The sequence below is a fragment of the Lepus europaeus genome, chromosome 3 (genome assembly GCF_033115175.1).
Source record: "Lepus europaeus isolate LE1 chromosome 3, mLepTim1.pri, whole genome shotgun sequence".
NCBI lineage: Eukaryota > Metazoa > Chordata > Mammalia > Lagomorpha > Leporidae > Lepus > Lepus europaeus.
This window is the reverse complement of record NC_084829.1, coordinates 16467596-16493144: the sequence shown is the minus strand read 5'-3', so window position 1 is coordinate 16493144 and position 25549 is coordinate 16467596. Positions and strand designations below refer to the sequence as shown.

At 44.1% G+C, this 25549-nt stretch overlaps 4 non-coding genes across 4 annotated transcripts; 1 reads left to right on the top strand and 3 right to left on the bottom strand.

Annotated features, from left to right (window-relative positions):
• Positions 1 to 2362: 2362 nt before the first annotated feature.
• TRNAT-UGU (transfer RNA threonine (anticodon UGU)) lies at positions 2363 to 2436 on the bottom strand. The gene has a single exon. It is a non-coding gene; the product is annotated as a tRNA-Thr (tRNA).
• A 9007-nt stretch (positions 2437 to 11443) lies between these two features.
• On the bottom strand, positions 11444 to 11525 carry TRNAL-AAG (transfer RNA leucine (anticodon AAG)). The gene has a single exon. It is a non-coding gene; the product is annotated as a tRNA-Leu (tRNA).
• Positions 11526 to 13086: 1561 nt separating this feature from the next.
• TRNAM-CAU (transfer RNA methionine (anticodon CAU)) lies at positions 13087 to 13159 on the top strand. Its single transcript has one exon. It is a non-coding gene; the product is annotated as a tRNA-Met (tRNA).
• Positions 13160 to 15409: 2250 nt separating this feature from the next.
• Positions 15410 to 15483, bottom strand: TRNAT-CGU (transfer RNA threonine (anticodon CGU)). Its single transcript has one exon. It is a non-coding gene; the product is annotated as a tRNA-Thr (tRNA).
• Positions 15484 to 25549: the final 10066 nt, after the last annotated feature.

Genomic DNA, 25549 nt, shown 5'->3' with positions numbered 1-25549 from the left:
CTTTAGTACTTTTTTCTCAACATCATGTTTTGAAAAGATGAATAATTTACTTCTTAACAGAAATATTTATAAATCCATTTTAGTTTAGCCTGAATAAAATCCAGTGTAAGTGCATTACTAATATCTCTAAGAATAATGGCTCAATGTCTTAGTTCTGGCCCCTATCTTCCCAAGAGCAGACAGGAATGGAGGTACTCATTTTGGCCTTAAACTGAACAGAAAGAAGAGAGAGTGAAGTTAGTGTCTTGTTTTGTTTTCATTTTTAAGTCCCCAGATCTTGCTCGGACACTTCTTGCAGAGTGACAGTCATAGGTTATGGCACCTGATCCTATTAGAAATAGATGTGGTTTCAACAACAGCAGCCAAGATTGGTGATTTGGAGATCATTAGTGATCTCTCTAGTGTCCAATTTACAGATAACATTTGACTATGATGGTATAAACCAAAAAGCTGGTTTTCCTCCACAATTGCTATGCAACATGGGAATGCAGAAAGAATCTGCATTCTGAGTGGCTGCTCTCAGATAAATGGAAAGTAAGAAATTGCTGACTATTCTCCCCTCTCCATGGACATACAAGAATCTGAATTGCTGTTGGTCTGGGCACACAAGTTATTCTGTATAAATAAATGTCTGAGGCCATAATAAGAAAGCACCATTTATGCATTAAAATGCCCATTTATGCACTAGTCTTCTGTGTGTAGCAGCACGTAATTCAGAGAAGAGCTTTTTGGCAATATGCTTTCTAGAAGCCTTGTATCATGGCTTTGGCAAACTAGAAAAAATTATTCAGCTTCAATGAACTGTTCAATTAACTGTAATGATAATTTCAATGGGCTTTTCATTTAAAATTAGCCACTAATGTCAAAACTACAATAAATTGGCATTTTAAATCACATTTAAAAGGTTTGTTTCATTCACTCTCATAATTTCATAGTAGAAAGTTTTCTTGAAAGACTCAGACTTTATTATAGAATAACATAAAATACCTAAATACAAATAAATGGTCTAATCAAATAGAATAACCAGGAATTCATATTGTACTTAAAATTTTGAATTAATAATATTATGAGTATTGGCATAACATGCAACAAAAATTAAAATTATCATGCAAATATTTTTATTGTTTTATGAGTTTCTATAAACATTAGTTCATAAGGAATATATGAGCCTAATGCTTTCATCACATTCTCTTGATGTTTTAACTGGCAATCAATTTCCTTAATAACAATTTAAAGGATTTTTGTTTCTGTACATATTTCAATGAGAAAAGAGATTTTTATTTACTTGTTAGTAGAAGTCACTACATTTTTAACCTTCTGCATCTTCATTACAAAATGGAATAAGAACTTAAAAGTTGTAAAAATAGCCAAACAGCTGGCCCAAAAGAATACACTCAAATAATAATAATGATGACCATTATTAAGGAGCGTTTTATTTAAAAGCAACATATTTTTCAAGTTTTTACAGCAATTCTATTATCATTAAACAAATAAGGAAAATGAGGCCAACTGAATGTATTCAGCTTGCCAAAGGTGAGGAAGTTATTAAAGGGGGCAGCTGAGGTGTGTAGCCAGGCTCTCTGACATGACTTCAAAAGGATCCCTTTCACAAGCCCAGTGTCTAAGACTACAGCGTTTAATGGTGTGCAGCAAAGGTAAAGTGGAACAATTGACTACAGCTGTCAAAGGAACCTGGAGATCATGCTCATCTTGTGATAGCTTCTAGTGTACAAGATAATGGGAAACAAGAAATATATCTGTTAGTAGCTTGTTAGAATGGCAGGAAAAATCTCTTTGGTTAATACCCCTCATAAATGTCAACAAAGGCTGGTACTTGTTAGCTTTAATATTTGAAAAATGTATCTCAACTTATTCATCCCTTGGGCACTTTTGTTCCAACTACAAAGATGCACAGCCCCTGGCAATTATAAGGTGTCCTTAGTTCTTTTTTGTAGGATTATCAGGAGTTTGTAATTATTTTCCTCCCAAAATGCAGGTGTAACCCTGAAAATATCCTACTTTGCCCTCCATTTTATTGTGGATTACCTGCTAATTAATTTATGTGAACTCTGCTGAAGTCAGAGAGCTGGACATTATTGAAGTCTAGAGATGATATAACCTAAGTCTTATAGGTTTTTGAATCTGCATAATATAAAGAACTGTTGGGGAAAAACAACTGCTTCCACAACTCCAAAGTATGCACTAAGGGTCCATTATCTTTGTATTTTGAGGGTGGCTGTTTTGTAGTAACAACAGCTAATAAATAATTGGATCGGGAGTCACAGCACACTAAATACCGTGGAGAATTTAGATGTACCTAGGGATTAGTGAAATTGCTCTCTTCCCTGGAGAGGAAAAACCAAGGCCCCACTGGGATTCGAACCCAGGATCTCCTGTTTACAAGACAGGCGCTTTAACCAACTAAGCCATAGGGCCTACAAGTGTGGCTGACTTGACGCTGAGTCTGTCCTTGCTATTCGATTAAATATTATCAGTCTGTATCACCTAAAACTGACTACCTTGAGAAAGTTGGACACATTCCAAGAACTCGTTTTACCCGTTTAGATGCACTGCCAGACTGACATAAATGGAAAACGTTTGGGACCACTTGGATGTTTGTTAATGCCAATGAAATGCTTCAATAATCCAAAGAATCATCAGCAAAAGTGGAGGCCACCCACTCTTCCCAAATGAGATAAAGTCTTTTAAAAGCACACTTCGCTATTACTGCATCTTTCTAAACTTGAGTTCTTATGCGGATGTCCTACATGGGGATCTCTGATGAAAGAGCTCCACCGAGAGACCCTCAGACAGAAGGGTTAGGACACTAGATGCCGCACTGGGAGGAGGCAATGAGCTGGAAACAGCCCCTCCTCAGCGTGAACACCACGCTCCTGCTTGCTGTCTGGGCTTATTTTCTTTAGACTTGGTCTCAGCTCACGCTGAGTTCTATTTTGTTTCATTTCCATGGGCTACATCTGGAAAGATCTGCGGATCTGTTTGTGTCTCTAGGTTGGGAAAGGTAAGCGTTTAAGCTAATTAAAGGAAACTCACAAGAATTTTCTGGAATCTCAACCTTCTTTCCAAAATGGATCATTTAAGCAATGAATTTGGAAGTTTCTACAAAGATTATAATTCAGAGCTCAAGGGTGAAGATGAGAAATGGCCTTCGTTTTTATGTTGTCTGAGATAGGACCAACAGTGGCTCATGTAAGAAAAGCCTTGTGAAAGCAGAGACAGCAACATCTGTTGTCAAGAGTTTAACCTAAACTTTTGTTCTATTAAAATGAAAGCTTAAGCTAGCTACAACTCTGATAATTTTTAGAAACAGAAAAATAATAAATATATATTATAAAAACAATAAAGCTAACTCTCCTACTTTGTAAAATAAAGTAGTAAACACACAACCAACACACTGCATTCCCAGGCCTTGGGTAAATGATGCATCAAAATATAAACATAGGGGGAACAAGCCATTGGTAGACAAAACAAACAGTACTTTTCCTAATAAAGATACCCAGAAATTGGAAAACAAATGATTTTTTAGGAGTTCATTTATAATGAATATAGCAAAATGAAAAGTCCAAACATAGAGAAAAATAAATCAATATGAGAATATGATACAAATGACAATTCAAATCAATTGATACAGATGGACTATATCAAAACATGATGTGGAGCTAGTTAGATAGCCATCTAGAAAAAAAAAACTTAAATCAATATGCCATCTGTGATAGTAAAATAAGTTCCAGATAGACATAAATTTTGAAAGATTGAAAACAATCCACAAATATAACTTCTAGAATTGTGAATGAAAAATTTTATATAATGTTGATGTAGGGAAACAATTTTTACACAAAATTCAGGCCCAGTGAAATTTGACATCATTTATCACGTTAAAAAATTCTGCCTGAATAAGCCCTCATCCTCTCAAAAATACATAAACAAAATGAAAAGAAACAGAATGATGAAACTGTGGGAAAAACACATGTGTAACTCATGTTTTCAAGGCTTAAATGTCCTAGTATGTAAGGAGCTTTTACATCTCAGCAAGAAAAATCCCAACTCACAGGAAAACCATGCATGGGAATGCTGCCTTCATGAAAAGGAAAAACAAATGGCTCTGAAGATTTGAAGGAATTTTGAATGTTACTGTTAATGGGAGAACTGCTAAGAGGGAGCTGCAGAACAAGAATTAAATAACACCTTTTCCATGTCATACTGGCAAACAAAAACAATTGTTCCAGTGTTAGTAGTAAGACATTGCATTGATTTCCTGTGGATTCTGTAACAAATCACTGCAAACGTGGTGACTCAAAGCGCAGAAATTGATGGTATCACAGTTCTGGAGGACAGAAGTCTGAAATCAGAATTGCTGTTCTAAAATCAGGTGTTGGGAAGTCTGCTGCCTGAAGATGCTCTAAGGAAAATCTGTGCTTGGCTCTTTCAGTGCCCAGCGCTGCCAGCATTCATTGACTTGTGGCTGCACAACTCCAGGTCTTGGAGTTAAAAGGTGGCTATTTCTTTAGTGATTTGGGTGTGGTCGTCTTCTTTTCATTTAAAACACTTGAAAGGACCTTCCTAGGAAGGAAGAAGTTCTATTTGGAGATTCACAGTCCAAGATCAGGTGGGTCTATCAGCCTGGCATATGAGGGAGACTGACACTGGCAGGGGGTATGTGGGTATCTTGATGAGCCAGGATGCAGAGAGTCTGTTTGAACACATTCTTCCTCCACCTACTCTCTCCTCAACAATGCCATCATGATTCTGTCATAGGACTCCACCCTCTAACCTAATCTAATCATTTCCCAAAGTCTTCACCTTCAGACACTATAATGAATCAATCCTCCATCCTAATCTATCAATCATGAATTTAATAACCATTGACATAAGACTTTGGGGTTCAAATATCTACATGAGTTTGGTGTGCCAAACACTGCTCAAAACATAACCCTTAGGCAAGGGGTTAACTGGTCACAACGTCAGGTTTCTTTTCTGTAAAATATGGATATTTGTATTATTGAGAGTATTATTTAATATATGCAAAGAACTTGTGACAGTATGTGGAGCTCAGTATGAGCTAAATTACTGGTAAGTCCATTACAACAATGTTCTGTGCTGATCAGGGTGTTGCTACAGGAGGACAAATTAGTAATATTTAGGGAAGGACACAAGACAAGAGCCACCAAAATTACCATAAAATGGAATATGAAACAGAGGGGGAAAGTTCTTGATGTGTTGGCATGGATTGCTTCAGCATGCATGAACTGGAAAGGTCCAAGTGCAGCAGGACAGGTTTGGAACATGTAAAATGTGAGGAAAATAGCAGGTGTCTGTTGATTGGTATATGCCAGAACTGTACCTTGAGTGGAATTCCAGACTCTAATATGGTTGTTGGAGCAGCCGGAATCAGGTGCCAGATGGGACGGGCTAAGGGTGGGGACAGATTTTCACAGTGTACATGTATTCTTAGATTATTGTCATTTTGAGCTATGTGAATTTTACTTATTTCTGTAGAAACATTGTAAGAATAGAAAAAAATGTCTCCTTAGACAGGATATCTTGCTCCTAGATAAAAGTGGGAGTAAAAATGGTGTCATTTGTTGCTGTGGATTCGTTCTGAGAGAAGGAGCGCGGTGAGGGCAAGAGGTGCGGCGTCACCACACAGACACTGGGAGTCAGGTGAAAGAGGGCTAGAGGCAAGCAGCCCGCAGACTCATTTATTTCAGTTGGTAAGCAGCTTATATAGCTGAGGCAGCCAGTCCAGTCAAGGGGCAGTTTATGCCCTAACCAATCACAGCCTGTTGCCAGGTGGGCTCCATTGCCAGGTTGATTCCGAAGCCATTCCTGAGTAACTGACACTGGCTTGCCAGTGGCCACCTTGGCATGGCCTTCTCATTCCACCTCATTTCCCCTTTTTGTTTATTTTTGAGCAACAGGAGGCATGATCCTTGGCCATACCATTGTTGACTCGTTTCCATGTGGTCTCCATACGTGGCTGTGCCTGTCTTAGGTTGTCCCCCAGGGGATCTTACCCGTCGTTGACTAACCAGCCCTCAACACAGGAGACCACAAGAGTGCTTGCTCAGATGAGGGTAGGAATGAGGAACAATGGTAATCAGGAATGACGTGACTGCACACAGGCTGTGGGCCGTTTGAGTGGCTGACCAGAGCTATGTGGGGTATAAACCAGTAACGGATGTGGCTATGGGCAGTTTCTCAGGGCAGGATGATAGGGCAGCATTTTGACAATCGGTAGCAGGTGCATCCGCTAACAAGGCAGACTCTCAGTCTCAGCTGGTTCCGGTTGGCTGTCAGTTGCAGGCTTGATGTTTCTGGCTGGTACCAAAATGGGCTGTCCCGCATTTTCTGTAAAGACACAAGCATACCCTCGGCCCTTGGTTAGCAGAGGGTGTGGTCCCTTCCATTCTCCTGTCAGGGGGTCTTTCCACCTAACCACAGGGGCGGGGCCTGGGATGGAAAGGATCCCCAGTGTTTATAAGCTGGGCTGACCACTTGGGAATCAAAAGTAAGAAAATTGATAGTGAAAAGGACCTCAGTCAAAGCAAGCTGTGGGTCTGGGGGCATATGATTGTTTTTCTGTCTTTGTAAGAGATGTTTAATTGTCCTATGAGTTCTTTCAATGATTGCCTGTCCCTGTGGGTTGTATGGGATACCTGTGGCAGAATGTCTGTTCCAGGACCTCAGGAAGAAATTAAATTCCTATGATGTATACACTGGCCCGTTATCAGTCTTTATGGTCCAGGGGATGCCAACAACCAGCATGGCTGACTTAATCGCCTTTATCACATTACTAGCCTTTTCTCCGAATTGGGCTGTTGCAAATACAGCCTTTGAATAAGTATCTACCACCACATGGACAAACTTAAGTTTACCAAAGGAGTTAATGTGGGTGATGTCCACTTGCCAGAGCTTATTAGGAGCAAGGCCTCACGGGTTCACTCCTGCTTGTTGCAGTGGGCCTAATGGGGCGTGGGGGGCACAGTTCTTGCAAGAGCACATAGGTGTTTGCATTGACTCAGTTAACTCCAGGAAAAGCAATTTTATGTTGCTTGCTGATATGAAATTTTTGGTGTAGAATACAGGCTTGTTCTAGGTGTCTGATGGAAGCCGTGTTGCAGAAGATAAGATGATCAACCATTGCCTTGGAAAATAAAGCCAGGTAACCCAGTATGTGAACTTACGTGTGAGATATACCATGGGTGTTTTCTATTCTCAATTAGCTCTTTAAGTGTTGTGAACATCTGGTCAACTGGCTTATTGGTTGGGTTAAAGACTGCAAAGGGGATCATTTTTGCTACCTGTACTGAGTATTTGATGTCCAAAAATATATTTACTGGCCTGTCCTGGCTAAAGAGTAGAACCTTGACTATTGCCCTTATTTTTCCCAACTGTACTGATCCCCCGTGGGGTTCTACATGGATCTTATCTTTTTCTGTTGAAGATTTGATCACTGTTCCAAACAATGACTTATTGGGGTCCGTAAATGCACATGGTGCCATGGGTATAGGTTGATTAGCAGGGAAAGCATGTTTTGCATAGTCTATTTCTAAGGTTTGTAATGTCTGGAGTAGCCTGTCTCCTGGCAGGTGATTGTCAACCTGACCTGGCAAATTTATCATTAAAGTTTGAAAGAGCGTGCTATTCTGCATCAATGTGGACAGTTGTAATTGCGATAGGGGTAGGACCACTATGTCTGGCTCTGTGTTAAATATCTTACTGGCATAATACCTTAATTTAAGTCCCATCATAAAGTTGGCATCTACTTTGTTAACTGTTTTACAACACTCGCTCCAGACTATGTGCGCCCCAAAAAGTGGTCCGTGTTGTTGCCAAATAACTCCTAAGGGGGCCTAGAGGGTAGATATGGTTATGGCAGATAGAGGCACCTGAGAGTCATATCTAAAGGTTTTTAAAGTTGCCAACTGGGTGTTGATCTTTTCTATAGCAGATTCGGCTGCTAATGTTAATGTGATTTTAGAGGAAGGGCTGTTCCCCTTAGTCAGTAAATCGAATAGTGGTCTAAGCTCTGCAGGTGCTAGGGGAAGGAAGGGCTTCAGCCAATTGATTTGGCCGCATAGTTGCTGAAGTTCATTAAGTGAGTATTTATGCTTGACTTTCAGGTTTGGGCCCATTGGAGATATATGAGAGGAGATTTGATAACCCAGGAATTGAAAGGGAGGAAAATGTTGTACCTTTTCTGTGGCAATAGACAAACCCACGAATTGTAAATTTCTTACTATCTCACTTAGATAGGCCTTCATAGTTGCCACATTCTCATGAACAACTAAGATATCACCCACATAATGTATGACCAAGCACTGATCTTTAACTGTGCTGGTCTCATGAGAAACGTATCTTTGGCAAATGGCAGGGCTATTTTTCATGCCTTGTGGGAGTACTGTCCACTGAAATCTTTTTGCAGGGAGCTGGAAATTGGGCTCCCATACTGTAAAGGCAAAGTAGGACTTCTCCTACTCCGCAATGAGAATGGAAAAAAAGCAATCTTTGATATCAATGGTAACTATATGGTATCTGTTAGGAATGGCCCCTGGATGGGGAATGCCAGCCTGGAATGTTCCTATCTTCTTTATGATTTGGTTGATGGCTCTCAAATCCTGTAGAAGCCTATATTTTCCCTGTTTCTTTGGCATCACAAAAATGGGCATGCTGTGAGGGCTAGTGGAGGGCTCTATGTGTCCCTTTTCCAATTGTTTCTGAATTTTCTAAGGATGCCAAGTTTGGGTTGTAATATTGGCCACTGCTCTACCCAGATGTTTCCTGTTTTTTTTCCCATTCAATGGGGATTGGGCCTGGCTTTTGTATGAGGTGAGCAGTGGCCCCTGGAATTGGGGGTGAATCTTATTTGTAGGCTCTCCATTAAAGCTGTTGGCTCATGGAGATTTGTGATCCACAGTAAGGACTGCCTGCATTTGTGAGAGCACATCTCTCCCCCACAAGGTCATGGAAACCTCAGCAATTAGTGGAAAGATGGTTCCCGCATCTCCATTGTCATCTCAACACATTACAGGCGTGATGATCTGATCAGCCAATTTTGATCTTCCAATGCCTTGGAGGTCAGGCCCGGGCGCTGTCTTCCAATGTTGCATTTTCCTTGCGTCCCTAGCTTTTAACACAGTGGCATCCACCCCTGTATCAATTAAACCCACAAAGGCAATGTCATCTAAGTATAGGGTCAGTTTTGGCCTCAGATTGAAGATGGCATCGACCAGTTAATGGTGGTGGGACTCCCTCTTACTTTCAGGGCTGAGGGCCTGTCACTCCAGGTCCCTGTCTCACAGACAGAGAGCTTGGTGTTGCAATCTTTTGCCCAATGAAAGCCTTTTTTACATCTGGGACATGGCATTTTGAGCTTGCCCCGTCTGTCAGCCTTTGGGCAGTTTCGCCGTAGGTGTCCCATTTCCTGACATCCCCAACAAACCGGAGGATCATTAGACTTCCTTGTGTTCAGTTTGTTAGTGGCTGTAGTTAGGGTCTGTATGGGTGTATCAGCAGGGTTTACCTCCTTTGCAGCTACTATCCATTTAGAAAGGTCTTCATTACAGACTGGGGCGATTGCAGCTTTTGCCTCTTTGGTAGCACCTTCCCAAGCTAATTGTTTGACCAAATTGTCTTGATCAGGGCTAAGCGCTAATCTTTCCTCTACTGCCTCCAAGACTCTGGCAAGGAAATCGGGGAACCATTCTCCTGGGCCTTGAACCAGGTTTCTAAAGAGCTGACTATAATTAGGAGGGTTTATATTTTTTAAGGCTCTAAGTGCCAAATCTCTGACCTGATCAAAATAGGCGACTACTCCAATGCGGGCCTGTTCATGAGGATATATGTAGGTGCCGCGGCTTGTAAGCATATCAAAGGTTACTGCAATCTCATAGGCAGCATTATTGCTCGCCACGGTTTCAGCCTCTTCCTCATAGGAGGCTTTCCACTGTAAGAACTGTGGTCTCAACAAACATGCTTTCAGCAGTGTAACCCAGTCAAAATGAGTTTGAAGATTCGATGCCCGTTTGAGCACCTGTTCAAAGAAGGGAGAGTCAGGGCCTGACTCTTGAGAAGCCTTTTTTTAGCATAGTAAGGTCATTTACGGGCATTGGAATCCAGGGCCTGAATTCTGTGTCTGCTCCTACATTAACGTCAAGCATGCGGGTGGGATGGGGTCTAGCAGCTGTCCTGAGAGCCTGGGGTGCCCGGGAACTGCCACAAATGTGGGGATCCTCACTGGGTGCAGATGGGATGACCTCGCATTGGTTATTGCCTCGAGGTCGTCTAAGTTCATTCCACGGATATTTGGGGGGTGGCTGACTAGGCATTGTCTGCTGTCATGTCATTTTCACTGTGGAAGCTCTCTGTCTGTGAGACAGGAACCTGGAGTGACAGGCTCTTATCACTCACAGATTCATTATGTTCAGTAATCTGTGTGGGTTTCTGAGAGGGGGTATCTTTCCCATGTTTGAGTGTTTAAGAGAGGCACGCCACGCCAACTCTAGCCAAAGGAAAGACACGCACAGCATTGCTGCCATAACAAAGCAAATTCCTAGCACCTCAGCGGCTGATGGCATTCTGCAGGGGGTTCCCTACCTTAGACGAACAGACAGTGGTGTATCAGATCGTACGTATGTCCTGTGCTTAGTGGGGGACTTCCTTGATTCGTTAGGTCAAAGCCGTATGCCCACGGTGTCTCCGGAGCGTCACCTCTCTGGAGTGAGGGAAGATGACTTGGTTCCGAATTCTGGGATGATCAGTCCCTTATGTGAATTCGCCAGGCGAACCGAAAGTAAAAGGAGGAGCCGAGAAGCGGCGTTATGCTCCTGGATGGTGTGTGCCTAACCTGGGGTCACTTCCACCGAGGACAAGGACAAGGAAAGGGGCATAGGAGGGGGTTCTGTGCTCACCTCACAGAACTGAACAGCACACAAAACACCGAGGGGCCTACTTGCCGAAATCAAGGGGGGACCTCGCCAAGTCTGTCACGCTGTCTCTCAGTCACGTTGAGCGCCAGATGTTGAGGTTGATTCATTCTGAGAGGAGCGCTGTGGGGCAAGAGGCGTGGAGTCACCACACAGACCCCCGTGAGTGGGGTGAAAGCAGGCCTGAGGAGAGCAGCCTGCAGACTCGTTTACTTCAATTGGTACAGCAGCTTAAATAGCCGGGGCAGCCAATCCGTTCAAGAGGCGGTTTATGCCCTAGCCAATCACAGCCTGTTGCCAGGCAGGCTCCGTTGCCAGGTGGGTTTCGAAGCCATTCCTGCATAACTGACGCTCACTTGCCAGCGGCCACGTCTCGCTCCTAGATAAAAGGGAAGAGTAACAATGGACTCATTTTCCCTTTTCGTCTTCAACGTTTCTTTACTGAGAAATGACAGGCTTACTAGGTTCCAGGTTCCTCCGTTGTTAAACAATAAACCTGGCAGCGGTGGGATTCGAACCCACGCCTCCGAAGAGACTGGAGCCTTAATCCAGCGCCTTAGACCGCTCGGCCACGCTACCACACGTTCCAGGGCTTTGAACTGATTCTAAATGACTTAAAAAACACAAGCCTGTTCATGCAGTATTTTTAAGAGTTTTTCTGAAGAAATGATTCTGTAGCCATCTCCACCACCGGCGAAATCTGCAAACAGGCTCCTAGTCCAGACCGCTTGTCCTGCAGCTGGGAGACCAGGGTTTGCCTCCTGTCCTCTGTCCGTCATGGAGAAAACGGGTCGCGGTCACCGCGGCCGGCGGGGCAGCGCCAGGACTGCCCGGACGCTGGGGTCGGGCGTCTCCGGTCCGCCCGCCGGCCCGGGGCGCGCAGACGGAACTTATCTTTAATGTCTGCAGCCAGAGAACACAGGCGCTCCGTCCCCCCACCCAGAGCGCGAAGCGGTTTGTGCGTCTGTGTTTGATTCCTTCCTGTGACATGCGTGTCCTTCGTGTGACCTTCTGCGCTTGGCTCCCCGTGTCCGTGGCCTTGACCCCCAAGGTTCGGGGCTGAGTTTGCCCTGGGCGCTGGCCTGCGCGTCCTCTCCCGCACCCCACGAACGCTCTGGGCCTGGATGCCCAGATCCCAGCTCCCCTGCCCGGCCCTCCAAGCCTCGCATCCCCTCACCATCCCGCCTGGCCCGTTTGATGCTGCCGCTTTTAGAGCGAGCCCGCATAAATGGTTTAAAATCCCAGCAGCTCCACTTAATAGCCACAGGCCATCGGCAAGTCACTTGAGCTCCCCAGGTACCACTTTCCTCATATGCAGAAGGGAGACATTATAAGCGGTAGTTTGCTGTCATCTTTACCACCTCGTATTTATTAGAGAACAACTTTTTTTGTGTGTCCAATCTTCAGCCTTCAGTGATACTGTGAGATATGATCGCATTTCACAGATGATGATGCTTTTCAAATTAAGCAGCACGTTCACAAGAGAACCGAGCGATTTATGTTTACTGAATCGATAGAGGGCGCATGGAAAATGTACCCTTCAACCCTACGATGTCAAATGTAGAATATTTTCCACTCTGTCCGATTACTTTACCTTGAATCCAATACCTTGCTATTTCTGCGTTCTCAGCTCATTTTCTCTCTTTCTCTCCTGCCTTGTCGCCCTTCCGTTTGCACCATCCTGGAGCTTTAGCTCTGTAAGGGCCTGCAGGTGTCACGGTTAGACAGCGATTGTGCTTGGGCGCGAGAGATGCGCCCGGGTAAGGAGACCGCGGAGGCTTCACTCCTGTTATTTTCGCAGCCTGTGGATCTTCATGTTCGTTGGCCCTGCTCACGCCTCTTGTACCTGTATGTCACCTTCTTGATACATCTTAGCACACGTTGTGTTGTGAGGCGGTGTGAAAATCTAATGAAATGTAACGGCGCCCAGCCGTCAGGGATGCGTAGGGCGCAGCGGAAAATCCACCATGTTGCATATTTATTTAACAAAGGATAAAATGCTGAAATAATTGTAGCCCAGCGTTACGACATACTTGGACCAGCAACGCTAAAGATATAAGATATATTCTTTGTATCCTTTTGTGAAGTTTCGGAAAATGGTAAGAGAATTGTGGTTATTGCGACACCAGTGGCGGGAAGTGCCCTCTTAGCGCAGTAGGCAGCGCGTCAGTCTCATAATCTGAAGGTCCTGAGTTCGATCCTCAGAGAGGGCACGTGTTTTGTTCCTGTGCGGTATTTGGTATTATGTCCGGTCTTGAGTCCATCCTTAAACTGGGAATTTTGAGATGAACTTCTGGGGTTAGCAGGACAGACTGTGGTGCATTATATAACACAATAACGTGGACGTGATACTCTACACCTGCAGTGGCTCAAAATAACACAAAAGTATAATCTTATGTCGGAAGTTGGAAGTGGCTTGTAAAAGGCATGGCCCAGCTGCGCACCCTCTGAGGGTTCTGGGGGGAAACCCAGTCCTTGCCTTTTTCAACTTCAGGCTGCCATATTCCTCAGCTTATGGCCTTGTCACTGCTCTGCTTCTGCCGTAGCACTTCTTTCTCTGGGGAATCTCGTGCAACCTGATTGATGTCTCTGTTTGATGAGGGACATTGCAAATTCAGGAGTCTCCTGCCATGTGATTCGGTTTGAGAGAACCAACCACAGACCCCTTGTTGCAGGATGCCTTTGCATTCAGAGAGAAGCAACAGGACAGGGGCAAGAAAAACTATGCCACTCTTGGTTTGGGTTGATAAAGGCATAAAAGCTGTACACTCCACTGGGAGAGACTTGTAAAGCTCCCCCAGAAAACTGCCCTGCAGCTGGAGACAATAGAAATGTGGAAATCTGATTCCATTCTCCAACGGGATATAGATGACATGGAAGACCCAACAACTTGGAAGATTTCTGAGACAAAGCGTTCCTCTCCGGTCCTCCTAATTCAATACGATCTCATCAAAACTTGATTACTTACACAAAGTGTCTATTTCTAAACAAGATCACATTCATGGTTACTGGGGAAGAGGACTTGAGTATCTTTCGGAGGCACATTATTCAATCAAAAACACGCCTGGGCTTATCCATAAATTTAAGCATAATAATGGATCAAAGGATTAAACACTTGTCCCCAAACAAGTGCTTAATAAACAAGAGTAATGAGAAAAGCAATACAGTGAACTTGATTGTTTATGTGTCAGGTGTCCTTCTCAAATATTTTATGTGTGTTTCCTCACCAAGTTCTCCCATCAGCTCTATTGGGTCAGCTTCTCGCTGTTTCCCTTCACGTCTGAGGAGAGGCTGCCCACTGAGCTAAAGCAAGTTGGCAGAGGTCTCATAGCACTGAAGCAGCTAAGGATTGAACACAGGTAGCGCCACATACTTCAAAGGCCCAGTCAAAAGGTCTCAGGCATGTAGAATAATTTTCTGGTTACCAGTGTTTAATCTTGCTACTATGGTACTTGGAGTAACGTAGTAACCACACTGTGAATATTTCTCATTAAAAGGTTGAAAATAAGTTAATCACCTGTGACTTTATCTAAGAGACGGTGATCTCTGATTACCCAGGCCCAACCTGTACACCCCCCCCCTACTCTCTCCCTGCCTTAAATTTCTCTACAGATGTCATCAGAATTTGACACACTGACTTATTGTACATATCCATTTCTTTGCGTGTGTGTGTCACGCCCCTGCCAACAAGAACCGTCAGAGCTTGTGAGCTTTGTTCACTGCTGTATTTCCTACCCTCAGAAATATGCCTGGCACATAAAACACCAAGAGCTCACGTTTATTAAATTAATCCTTGAATGAAAGAGAGACAAAAAGGTATAGAGGTTCCATGCATCCTTAAGGTCAAATTTAAGTCACTTTAGATACCTGGTGGAATTCCTCAATCTGATCTCTTCTCACAGCAATGCTGTCCTAGCTCTGAGAGTATGTGGGTTCTAGGATTTTTGGCTTGCAGGGATCATCACTGGCGAGGTTATGCAGTTTAAAGGACTAACATAGGCATATATTTTTCCTCGTGGTCTCTTCAAAATGATAAACATGTCCCTAAAAACATCCTAATTTTCCTCTGTAGCCAACAGTGAGTTCATTATGCATTAATTTATCTTAAGGTGAATTTTATAACCGGAGAGCGGAGAGATGGCGCACCTATACGTGTGGAGGTGCTGCAAACTGAGCATATTCCAAGACTCAAAAACATTTTATGATGTTTTAACTCACTGTGCCACAACTCCTGACACATCTTACAAGTCCCTGGGACAGGGCCTTTGGAAGTGTTTTTGCATTTGAATAGTCATGTCTTTAGGATTTTTTTAAATTTTATTTTTAAAACTCAGGAATGTAAGCAGATTGCAGCCAAACAACTTACAGGTATATGACTGTGTTATATTGCTGTAAGTTTGATAACCGTCCAAAAAACACAAAAGCTGATTTCCTTAGGGGTTTCAGAAAACAGGCGTCTCGGAAGGCCCTACTGGGATTCGAACCCAGGATCTCCTGTTTACGAGACAGGCGCTTTAACCAACTAAGCCATAGGGCCACGTGAGAGCAGGGATCCGACTGAATCTCCCTCATTTTACTGCTGTGAAATAAACGTGTTTACACCGTCACCCTCGGATCTGCCAACCCCAGGGAGAAGCCTCACTTCCTCGCGACGCGCGTGGGTGACCTAAGAACACGCAGAGGCAAGCACCAGGCAGTTGCGACTCAGAAAAAGGAGCGCGTGACACGAATTACACAAAGTGGCGGCTCCGCAACAGTGGGAAAGGCTATACCCGCAGAAAACGTCTGCGTGCACTTCCTGAGGTTCGCGGGAAACGCACTCCATCTTTTAACCCCATCTTCACCCACTTGGAGCTCCTCCCGAGCCCGTAGCGTAGAGCCTTCAAGGATTGCCCTGCGAGGGTTGGGGGTGCCTGAAACCGCCCCGGATTGCAGGGGAGGCGCAGCAGGCCGGGCTGGGCCGTCGCGACTGCGCGAACAGGTGTCGCGTCTCGGAACGCGGTTTTCCGAAGGCCGGTAGAGCTCAGGACTGTGATGGACGCTTGCAGAAAACCCGACCGAGAGAAAGCTATCGGGGCGACCCCGTTTCTTCCCGCCTTTTCGGCTCTGCTCTTCCTCCCGGGCTTGGTTTTTGTCGCTCAGGCCGTTCTGAAAACTGCGAGCACCGAAGAGCTGCTCCGACGTGGTCCTGACACCCGGCTCGCACTGCCTCCGGCACCCGCCGGCCGCGGAGAACCCCCGAGGGCGGCGGGGAGAGCGCGCAGGGAGGCCGGGAGAGGCTGCGGCTCCGGGCCCCCGAGGCAGGCAGCGGCCGGGGCGCCCGGGGCTGAGGGGCAAGGGGGCTGCGACCGCGCAGGCGGCGCCCGGTCCCCTCCCAGCCCGCGCCGGTGGTGCTGGAGCCGGCGGGACGCGGCTTCTCCAAGCGGCAACAACCGCGACCGCACGCGTGCCCTGAACTCCGGGAATGCGGGCCACGCGCGCTCTCGGCGACCAGTGGCGCTGCCTCACCGTCCGCTCCGCGGGTCTCTCAGCGCCGGGGCTCCGTGACCAAGCCGCGGCGACGGGGGCTGCGAGCCGGCCGCCGCCGCCCTGGTCAGCTCGGCCGTCGGGTGTCCCAGCGTTTTCTCTGTGACGGATTTTTCCAGAAATGGAGTGGATTTTTGTTCTCCCAGGTCACTCCCAGGCTCACCTGAGGGGTTCTGGTGGGCCGCCGACGACCCGAAACTGACCCTGTGGGGGAAGCCTTCGCCCGGAGGAAGTCGAGCGCTTGCCGCCGAGGGCCGCGCGCACAATACTAATATAACCGAGCTGAGGAACATGAAGGTCCCAATGAGCGTGTGTAGAAAGGGAATAGAGAAGACAATACGTACAACGTCCGCAATGAGCTTGAGTTCTCGAACATTCGAAATGCCTTTTTCTTTCTTTCTTTCTTTTTTTTTTTTTTTTTTTTGTAGCGGTAAATCGGTGGTTTGGAGAGATATGTTCAGAAAAAAAAAAGTTTGTCTTTATCATAATGGATTAAGGGCCATTAAGGTTCAGTTACAATAAAAAGCATCTTTCCCCTTATTTTTCCTATCTTTGATCAAGAATTGAAGTTCAAAAGAATAGAGGTTGATTTTTGTAAAAAGGATCACATGTTGTGTAGGTAATATTTTTACATCGCTGGAAAAAAATGTCAGACAAACCCTCCTCATCCATTACCCCCCACCTGACCTCCCAGACCCAGCCTTACAGGCAAACGCATTACTTGCCTTGTTCCAGGGATGTGTTTTACACACACAAGTAGTACAAGTGTGCCCTGTGTAGCATCGTCTCATTTTTAGCTCGAAGGACGGGGTATTAAGTACACTGCTGTGTATACCTTCATCTTCCTCCTTTTCTCTGCTGGCTACTATCTCTCTGCGTTTGTCCATCCAGTCCCTCTTCCCCTACAATCAATGCTACTCTGAACAACCTGGTCTACTGACCATCTCATGTGTTTGTGGAACGTTTCTGTCCATGGAATGGATAAATCTAACACAGGTGTGATGTTAATGCTGATGGGCCTTACCCTCTAGGCTTCCTTGGGTATTAATGATAATGTTCAGTCAACCTTATTGTACCATGACCCACCTACCATCCCATGACCTGCCCAGTCTATTAACAGTGACCTTTAGCATTCAGAAAAAATGCTAAGTATCTGCCACCCTTACATTCATTAAGACATTTGGTCTTCATAAAAATCCCATGAGCTGTGGATGTAATCATTTCTGGCTAGTTACTCATTTCTCTTCTGACTTCACTTGCAAGTGTTTTCTAAATCCAGGCAATTGTGTGGCTCACAACCGCCTTGCTTTAAACTGAAGTGTTTATGATTATCAAGCTAGAAAAGAAGTTCTGGCCTCTTTATTTAGCTACAAGTCAAACTCACTATGAGGCACTAGTTAAATAATGAGTGCTGGCCACTTGCAAAATCCTTTGATTCCTGGAGTGGCTTTTCTTTGGATCTATTGAATTAATTATTCTTATACATACTGGCTGGATTCTACTTTTTGAATATTTTATATATACTGATCACTAGATATATAAATCAATTGTTCTCATCTAATTTTTTTTTTCCTTTGGACTGTATTGGTGAGGTTTTGGTGGCCTTAGTGAGTGGATCGGGCAGTTTTCCAGTTCTTTATATCTTGGAACTGCTCAACCCACTCGAATGACCCTTGGCAATTTATAGCACTTCACAGGGAATGAGGACATTCCATTGTAATTTTTTTTTTTTTTTGCCTATGAGAATGTTCCACAGGTTTCTATTTTGTTTTCACTTATCCAGAATACTTTCTTAGCTCTTACAGCAAGTACATATAATTTCTCCGTTAGTTCTTTCCTTCTGCTTTCAATGGTAGCTTTTGTTGGCCTTTTATTTTCTTCTAAATTGGAGTACTGACCAGCAGTTCAAACATTTTAAATCTTTCCTATTAAAAAGGTGCATTTGAAGTCCTCCATTTTACTCTCTGACCTGCTTTAGTAGCATCCCACTGTCGTGAAATATCCTCTCTTATTGGCATTCTATTTCATATAGCCTGTAGTTTCAGTCTTCTTTTTGTCTTTGAGCCAAAGTATTTCTAGAAACACTTGATTTTTTTTTTTTTAAGATTTATTGTATTTATTTGAGAAGCAGAGTTACAGACAGAGAATGAGAGACAGAGAGAGGGGTCCTGCATCCACTGGTTCACTCCCAAATGGCCACAACTGCCAGCGCTGAGTCAATCTGGAGCCAGGAGCCAGGAGCTTCTTCCAGATCTCCCACGCGGGTGCAGGGGCCCAAGCACTTGGGCCATCTTCTGCTTTCCCACTCCACAGGAGAGAGCTGGATCGGAACTGGCACCCATATGGGCTGCTGCTGCCACAGGTGGAGGCTTAGCCCACTTACCACAGCGCTGGCCCCAGTATTTGATTTTTTTTTTTTTTGTATAAAGCTTTTTACTTTTCTGATTATATTTTGAATCTGGCTTTAATTCTTATTTTTTAGTACATTATTAATTTTCTAAATTAAAAATATTTTGAGATTTTCTTGCTGGATTAATTGATAATCAGCTCATGAAATTCATTGGCAATTAAAATTTTTGTATTCTTATTTTTAGGAACTAATTTGTATTTATCAGGTCAGTGTTTCATAATATTGCTTTTTTCTTTGTCCTTTGATATTTCTTGGGTTGAAAGTGGAACAGTAAAACTAATAAATTGTGTCTGTCTTTCTGTTTATTCCTGCTGAATGAAGTTGCTGCTTTATTTTATTGACTATGAGTAGTGAGAAACAAAAACTCTTATTTCCATTTAAATTTTCATTTTTAGCACTTTAAGGTGCCCTTTTTGCCTCATTTAATAGATTTTGTACAAAATTTCAACTCCTGTGATATTAAGTCCTTGAGTATTTTGTATTTGTATGAGTTTGCCTGATTTTTTTTTCTATCCTTTATTTTCAATCTTCCTGATTTTTCCCAAAAAATGGTTGGTAGCAAACTAGGAGCAGGCTTTGTGACAAGATGTATGCAGGAAACAAACAGGCCAGAAGAATGGTCATTAATTTTAACGATGTTTTAAGAATCAGTGACTCTAATTAATACCTGTCTTCCATCGGTTTATCTACACATAGCAGAAGTTTCAGTTGAGATACTGAATGACCAAATATTTGAGTTTGCAGAGAAATTTTTGGGGGAATAGAATCTGGTTCTAGCCAAAAGCTTCTTAGGACTTGCATAAAACATTTTTTCAAACTGAAAATCTAGCGCAATGGAAGAGTCACCTTTTGAATGCTGACCTTTCCAGGATTCTATCTTTAGTTTTCCTTCTTTTCTCTGAGAGAATATGCGGGAGAACATTCCACTCACTCATACCTTTGAACTCCCCATCATGTGCTAATCATTTTCAAATATTTCACTCTTATCCACCTCTTCTGATCTTCATGTGATTATAGCCAATGACTAGAGGACCTTTCCTCTTCCTTGTATCAGACACTCTGAACCCAAGTCCTTCCTGTTAGTGCTTTTCTCCTTGGATAGCACACAATCAATTCTCTTCAACAAGGCACTATGCAGTTACCCTGAATGACTCTCCTTCATCACTCCTCCTGCATTCATTCATGAAGTGAGTATCGTGCCTCTCCTGTGCAGGCTCAAATAGGTACCCTTCCCTAACTAGGCATTGGTGTCAGTATGACATTCTAAACCAGAACCTACTATTGTGAAATCATAAGTTGATGGAATTGAGGGATTGGATTTTGCTATTAATTCAGTTAATCTATTACTGAGTCAGCCTTTCCAAATACAAAGTAGTAGTTTTAATCTGATGCTTTATCTCTAGAGAAGTGTTTATTTTAAATAAATAGAATTTATTTAATAGATTTTTTTGACTACACAAAATCTGAATCAAATTTAGCATAAAGAGAAAGTTGCATTTGCCAAAGAATTATGAGAAATATTCATAAATGGTGATAAACATTATCCCAAATTTGTTCTTTTTTGCATGAAGCGTGAGGCCGTCCAGTAGGCTGGGGGTCTGAGGGTCCTTCAGACGTAGGTAGAATGTTCTTCACAAGTAGGCTGCCAGCTGTGGCCAGAAAGCCTGTTTCCAGACCAGCCAGCATCTCCCGCACTATAGCTTCTGGTGCTGCATGTCTGACCTTGCGGTTTTCAATCAGGCCTTCAAGTTGCAGTCTTCCACCCAGAGCTAGCAGAGGAGGGGACTGAGCCCCTAAGGAGAATCAGACTCCAAGAGCTCTCTCCATGAACCCCAATCAACATACAGTATGTGAGTACATGAACCCCAATCAATATACAGTATGTGAATACAGAAATCATGGGTGGAGGGCTTCTCTATAAACTGACAGCATAATGCTTGCTAAAGCTGGGCCAAGATCCAGAAGAAGATAAAGGAGGAAACTGATTTTGTGTACAGGTATCATATTGAAGTAGGCAGGCATACAGGTTGGAGTTGATCAGATTTGTGAACTGGAAGACCACGCCCCTGCGTGACCTCATGCTCCTACCTGATGCCTTGGCCACGCCCTTGTGTGGCCTCATTCCCCTACCTGGCCGTACCGGGGTGCCCACCAGCCAATCAGGTTAATTGGCCACTCCCCTTTGGAGTGGGTTAAAAGCCTGGGGCACAGTGTGCCCAGCCTGCGCTTTTTCCCTGGTGTCTTGCTAGGAAGGGGCTTGCTGTAGCCCCATGCCTCCAGGGCGCATGGCCTTCGGGCCATGTGCTCTAGGCTTCCTGGCCTAGATGCTCTTCCACGTGGCTGGTTCCTGGTGCTCGGTATGAACCCCTATTTACCTCTCGCTCTTAAATATAGCTCTCACTCTCCTATGCACCTTTCTTACTAAATAAAAGCTTAAAACGTACCATGCTGCCTCGTTTATTTGTGCCGGTATTTAGAATTCTTCTCTAAATATTAGGCAAGAACCCTCTTGGGCTTATTAATATCGGGGATTTAGTAATAAGCCCGTGGTAAAATCGTAAGGCACCCCAAATTCTGGTAGTACATGTGACACCCCGGCTAGCATTTCTATGGAATTTTAAGGGGCCACATTTTAGCGTGAATTTTAGGGGGTCTTGTCCGATATCAATATGTGTAGTTTTGCTACTCAAGGGAGTTCTCTCTGCAGACACAAACTGGGTGCTTTATAATTTTACTCGTTTCTGACATTAACTTCTTGGAGTTAGCACAGGCCTTAAGGTTGAGGACTCAGTCCCACAAGACTGATACCCATCTCAAATGCCAACCACAGCCTCAGAGGGTCACCCACGTTTCCGAACAACTGGCTAAAAATCACAGGTCCCTATTAACTCCCCCTCAGAGCTCACAAAACCCAGGGAAACACTTACCTTTACCAGCTTATTATAAAAGATGCTGCAAAGGATACAAATGAACACCTCGATGAAGAGATACGCAGGGCAAAATATGGAAGGGGCGTTGAAATTTCTAGCCCTCTGCCAAGTGCTCCCTCCGAAACTGTGGACAACAAAGGATCCTTTTCCCTTTAATAGTAAGCTTCCTTTAGCTGCCTAGCATACTAACAGTCCCTGGATGTCCTTTGTCTGCCTGTTGCATAGCAACTTGCTATCCCGTAAGAACTCTTTTTGCTAAAAATCTGCTGAACTGTCTTTTTAGGGTCCCAGATAAAACTGGGAAGGTCTGGCTGCAACCAAAATCAGAACTGGAGCCTGTGCAGATCAACTCAGACTAACTAAAGACTTACTTTATGGCTCATTATAATGTTAAGTGACACACCTCTGATGACGCTTCTGGCCGTTTCTCTAGGGATGCTACTGCTGCTGGGGGGATCATGTTTGAGAACTGGTTTCCTAGAGATACAGGTTGAAAATGGGAAAATGATGCTTGAGTGAGGGATTATTGTGAGGAGTCAGATGAGTTAATAGGCAGTCAGAGTGGTCCCTGTGGAAATTGAGGGTGGAAAGTGTTTCCCCCAAAAGTTATCTTTAGCAAGGTCCGTGTGCCTGCCTGCCCACTCTTTGGAATCTCCCAAATTTACCATGAGAATAGCAAGGGAGTGCTGATGCATCCTCCTGAGCTCACATTTTATTGTGAAAACAAATTAGGTATCCCACCCTTGTGATGATTTTTTTTGTTTGTTTTATCTTGAGCAAGCCAGATAAGATAAAGGATTATAAATCTGTGCCGCCTGGTAATTGAGTGCCAATCTGATTGTCAAGTTTTTTTTTCCTTTGAAATTGTAGTTAAAAACCCTAGTGCCACCGGGTCCTTTGGGTTTTGCTTCTCTTGCATACCTCCTCCATGCCACTCTGGCTGGAGGCCTTTGACTCTAACAAATCTTACTTTTAAATCTTTAAATCTCGCTTTTCTCTTTGCCTTGCCCACTTGGAAATTCTTCCATGTGAGACAAAGAACCAAGGTAATAATTTCTCTGCCGCCGTTTTCCTGTAACATCATCAATGGGCTTTTCTCAGGGAATCTCCTGGGAATAATGAGTTCTGTGTGGAGGGTAAGAGATTATTTCTGTGGCCTCACTGAGGTTGGCCTTACAAAACTGTGCACCCATCTCCACATACTGTGTGAGCTGACTGCTAACGGCTCACAATTGCCCCTTCAGAGTACGACCCCCAGTTGCCACCTTCTCCAGGGACATCGCTTCAGCCAAAAGGAGCCACATCACCTGGGAGGTTATGCCCTGAGACCTGAGGGTGAACCCATAAACCAGTGACTGACGGACCCGGGTCTTCCTTCTGGATAGGACGGATTACGGTGGGACCTATTCTGAAACTGCACTCCATCAGAAATCGCATCTTCACTTCCCTCTCTTCCCTTCCCTATCCTGTTTCCTGGATTCTCTTTCTTCCAAGAGCACTGTTATGTGCACCTGTTATGTTATGTGCGCCTGAATTCTTTTCTCAGCTTTGTTTTCAGGGAACAGAAGCTAAATCAAGTACTTATGAGACCATAAATAAAAAAGACTGTGGCCTTCTCATATTTTGGGAACCCTGCTTCCAGAACTGATCTGTGCACTCTCAAAGGCCAAGAACCACTAGTGTCCATAGAGTTCACAGGGAAGATACCACATTTACAGGTTAATGGTTGTAGGGGAGACTGTACTGGGGTTTTACCTCCAGAAACCTGCTTTAGGAATCTTGGATTGGTGATTTGGTGTAGTGGGTAAAGCCTGTACCCCATATGGGCAGGGGTTCCTGTCCTGGCTGCTCCACTCCCAATCCAGCTCTCTGCTGCTTGCCTGGCAAAAGCAGTGTAAGATGGCCCAAGTGTTTGGGCCCCTGCCACCCATGTGGGAGACCCTGATGAAGCTAATGGCTTTGGCCTGGCCCAGCCCTGGCTGTTGTGGCCATTTGGGGGTGTGAACCAGAGGACTGAAGATTGATCTCTCTCTCTCTCTGCCTCCCTTTCTTCTCTCTGTGTAACTCTGGATTTCAAATAAATAGATAAATCTTAAAAAAAAAAAAAAAGAAAGAAAAGAAAAGAGTCAGGGAATAGGATGAATAGAGAGAGCCGAATTCTGGATCTTGGGATTTTTAGACCCTTTCCAGCCTGTTTGGGAACTCTGCTGGAAGGCTTTGTGATCAATAAACCCTTAATGATCCTAGTTGACAGGTAGTTGTGTGTGGGGTGGTAGGTCTGTGGGACCAATTAGCTCCAGTTTACCTGATTTGCATGATACTAGGTTATGGGAACTTCTGGTTGGAAGAAACAATTCCACAGCCATAATAGCTCCTGTGATGGCAAGGACGACGATCACTGTAATGGTAACCTTGAACTGTTAGAACAGACTGGAGCACCTGAGACGCCTCTGGGCAGTCTCCTCCCTCCTGAGTGTTCTGTGTGTGGCATTCCTCTGGGACTAAATTCTAAGGATTAGATTAAAAACGGAAAATTTTGTCTCTTGATTATCTCTGGATAAAGACTCTTACCTTATTATCATCACTGTCATTATTTGCAACCTTCTAGTCTGGACTGATGTCACCACACCTGCCCCTCTCCTATGCTCATGTCTGACTGGAAGGAAATTTCTCATTTCCCTGGTCTTGGCAACAAGCACCGCTTGTTGTCTCTTCAGGGACAGCCACTAGAGGCATCAGGAGTATGGATTTTTTTAGAGCTGTGACAGGATTGCGCTCTTCCAGATACTCAATGTTAGGCACCCAGGCTCAAGGCAGCAGTCCTTTCCCCTCATTTTAGGAGTGGTACTCCCCTGGAGCACTCACTTTTGTGGATTCCTGCTTTAGACTGAACCAGAGTCTAGACAGTATTTTATACAGTGTATCACCCCAACCTTCTCCACCCACATCCTGGACCTTGTTTTTCCTAGACTGAAAAATATCTAGAACCCTTCTGAGAACTATGAAGGTCCCTGGAAGTTCTTACACACTTCAAAGATTTAGAAGAAATTCAAAAGTTAAACATGTATTCTTAACGCCACTGGTAGCTGGTTCTAGAATCTTCTCATGGCCCTCACAATTGCTACCGTGTCTTGTGAAAGATCTACAGAAGTCTCAAATCCTTGAGACTCCAAGTACAGAGTTTACAAAACGCATTTCCCTTACTAAATTTGGAGTTGAAGAAGACACAAACATCCAAATGTTTTGAAATTATTTTCCATGTCTCATGTAGGAATTTTTAGTTTTAAGAATAATTTTCCTGGTTGTTTCTGGCTTTGTCAGTTTGCATGTTATTTAAAGATTAAGTCAGAAACCACATTTCTTACTTAGGTACACAGCGGGATTCTGATGCCCAGGAAGAGACTGCGTCCCTGTACTGTGAGGAGACTGGCTACTATCAGGCCCCAGTCTGCCATAGTCTCTTAGTCTCCCCCTACCCTTCTTAGCTTAAATCGACCCCTCATGAAAAGTAACACACTGTACAGAGTGCTGCAGCCTTTGCTACAGGGTCCCTTGTCACAGGACACAGTAAATCATTGATCTCCTCTATAGACACCATCCTGGTGGGTGCTGAGCAAGAAGTAACCATCATCTGACTTTACCAGACCCACTTTGCTATCATCAAAATTCCTAAAAGAACATAGTGCTGGCGAATCAAAGGAAGGCCACACCCCCTGCAAACCAGCCAGAGACCTGCA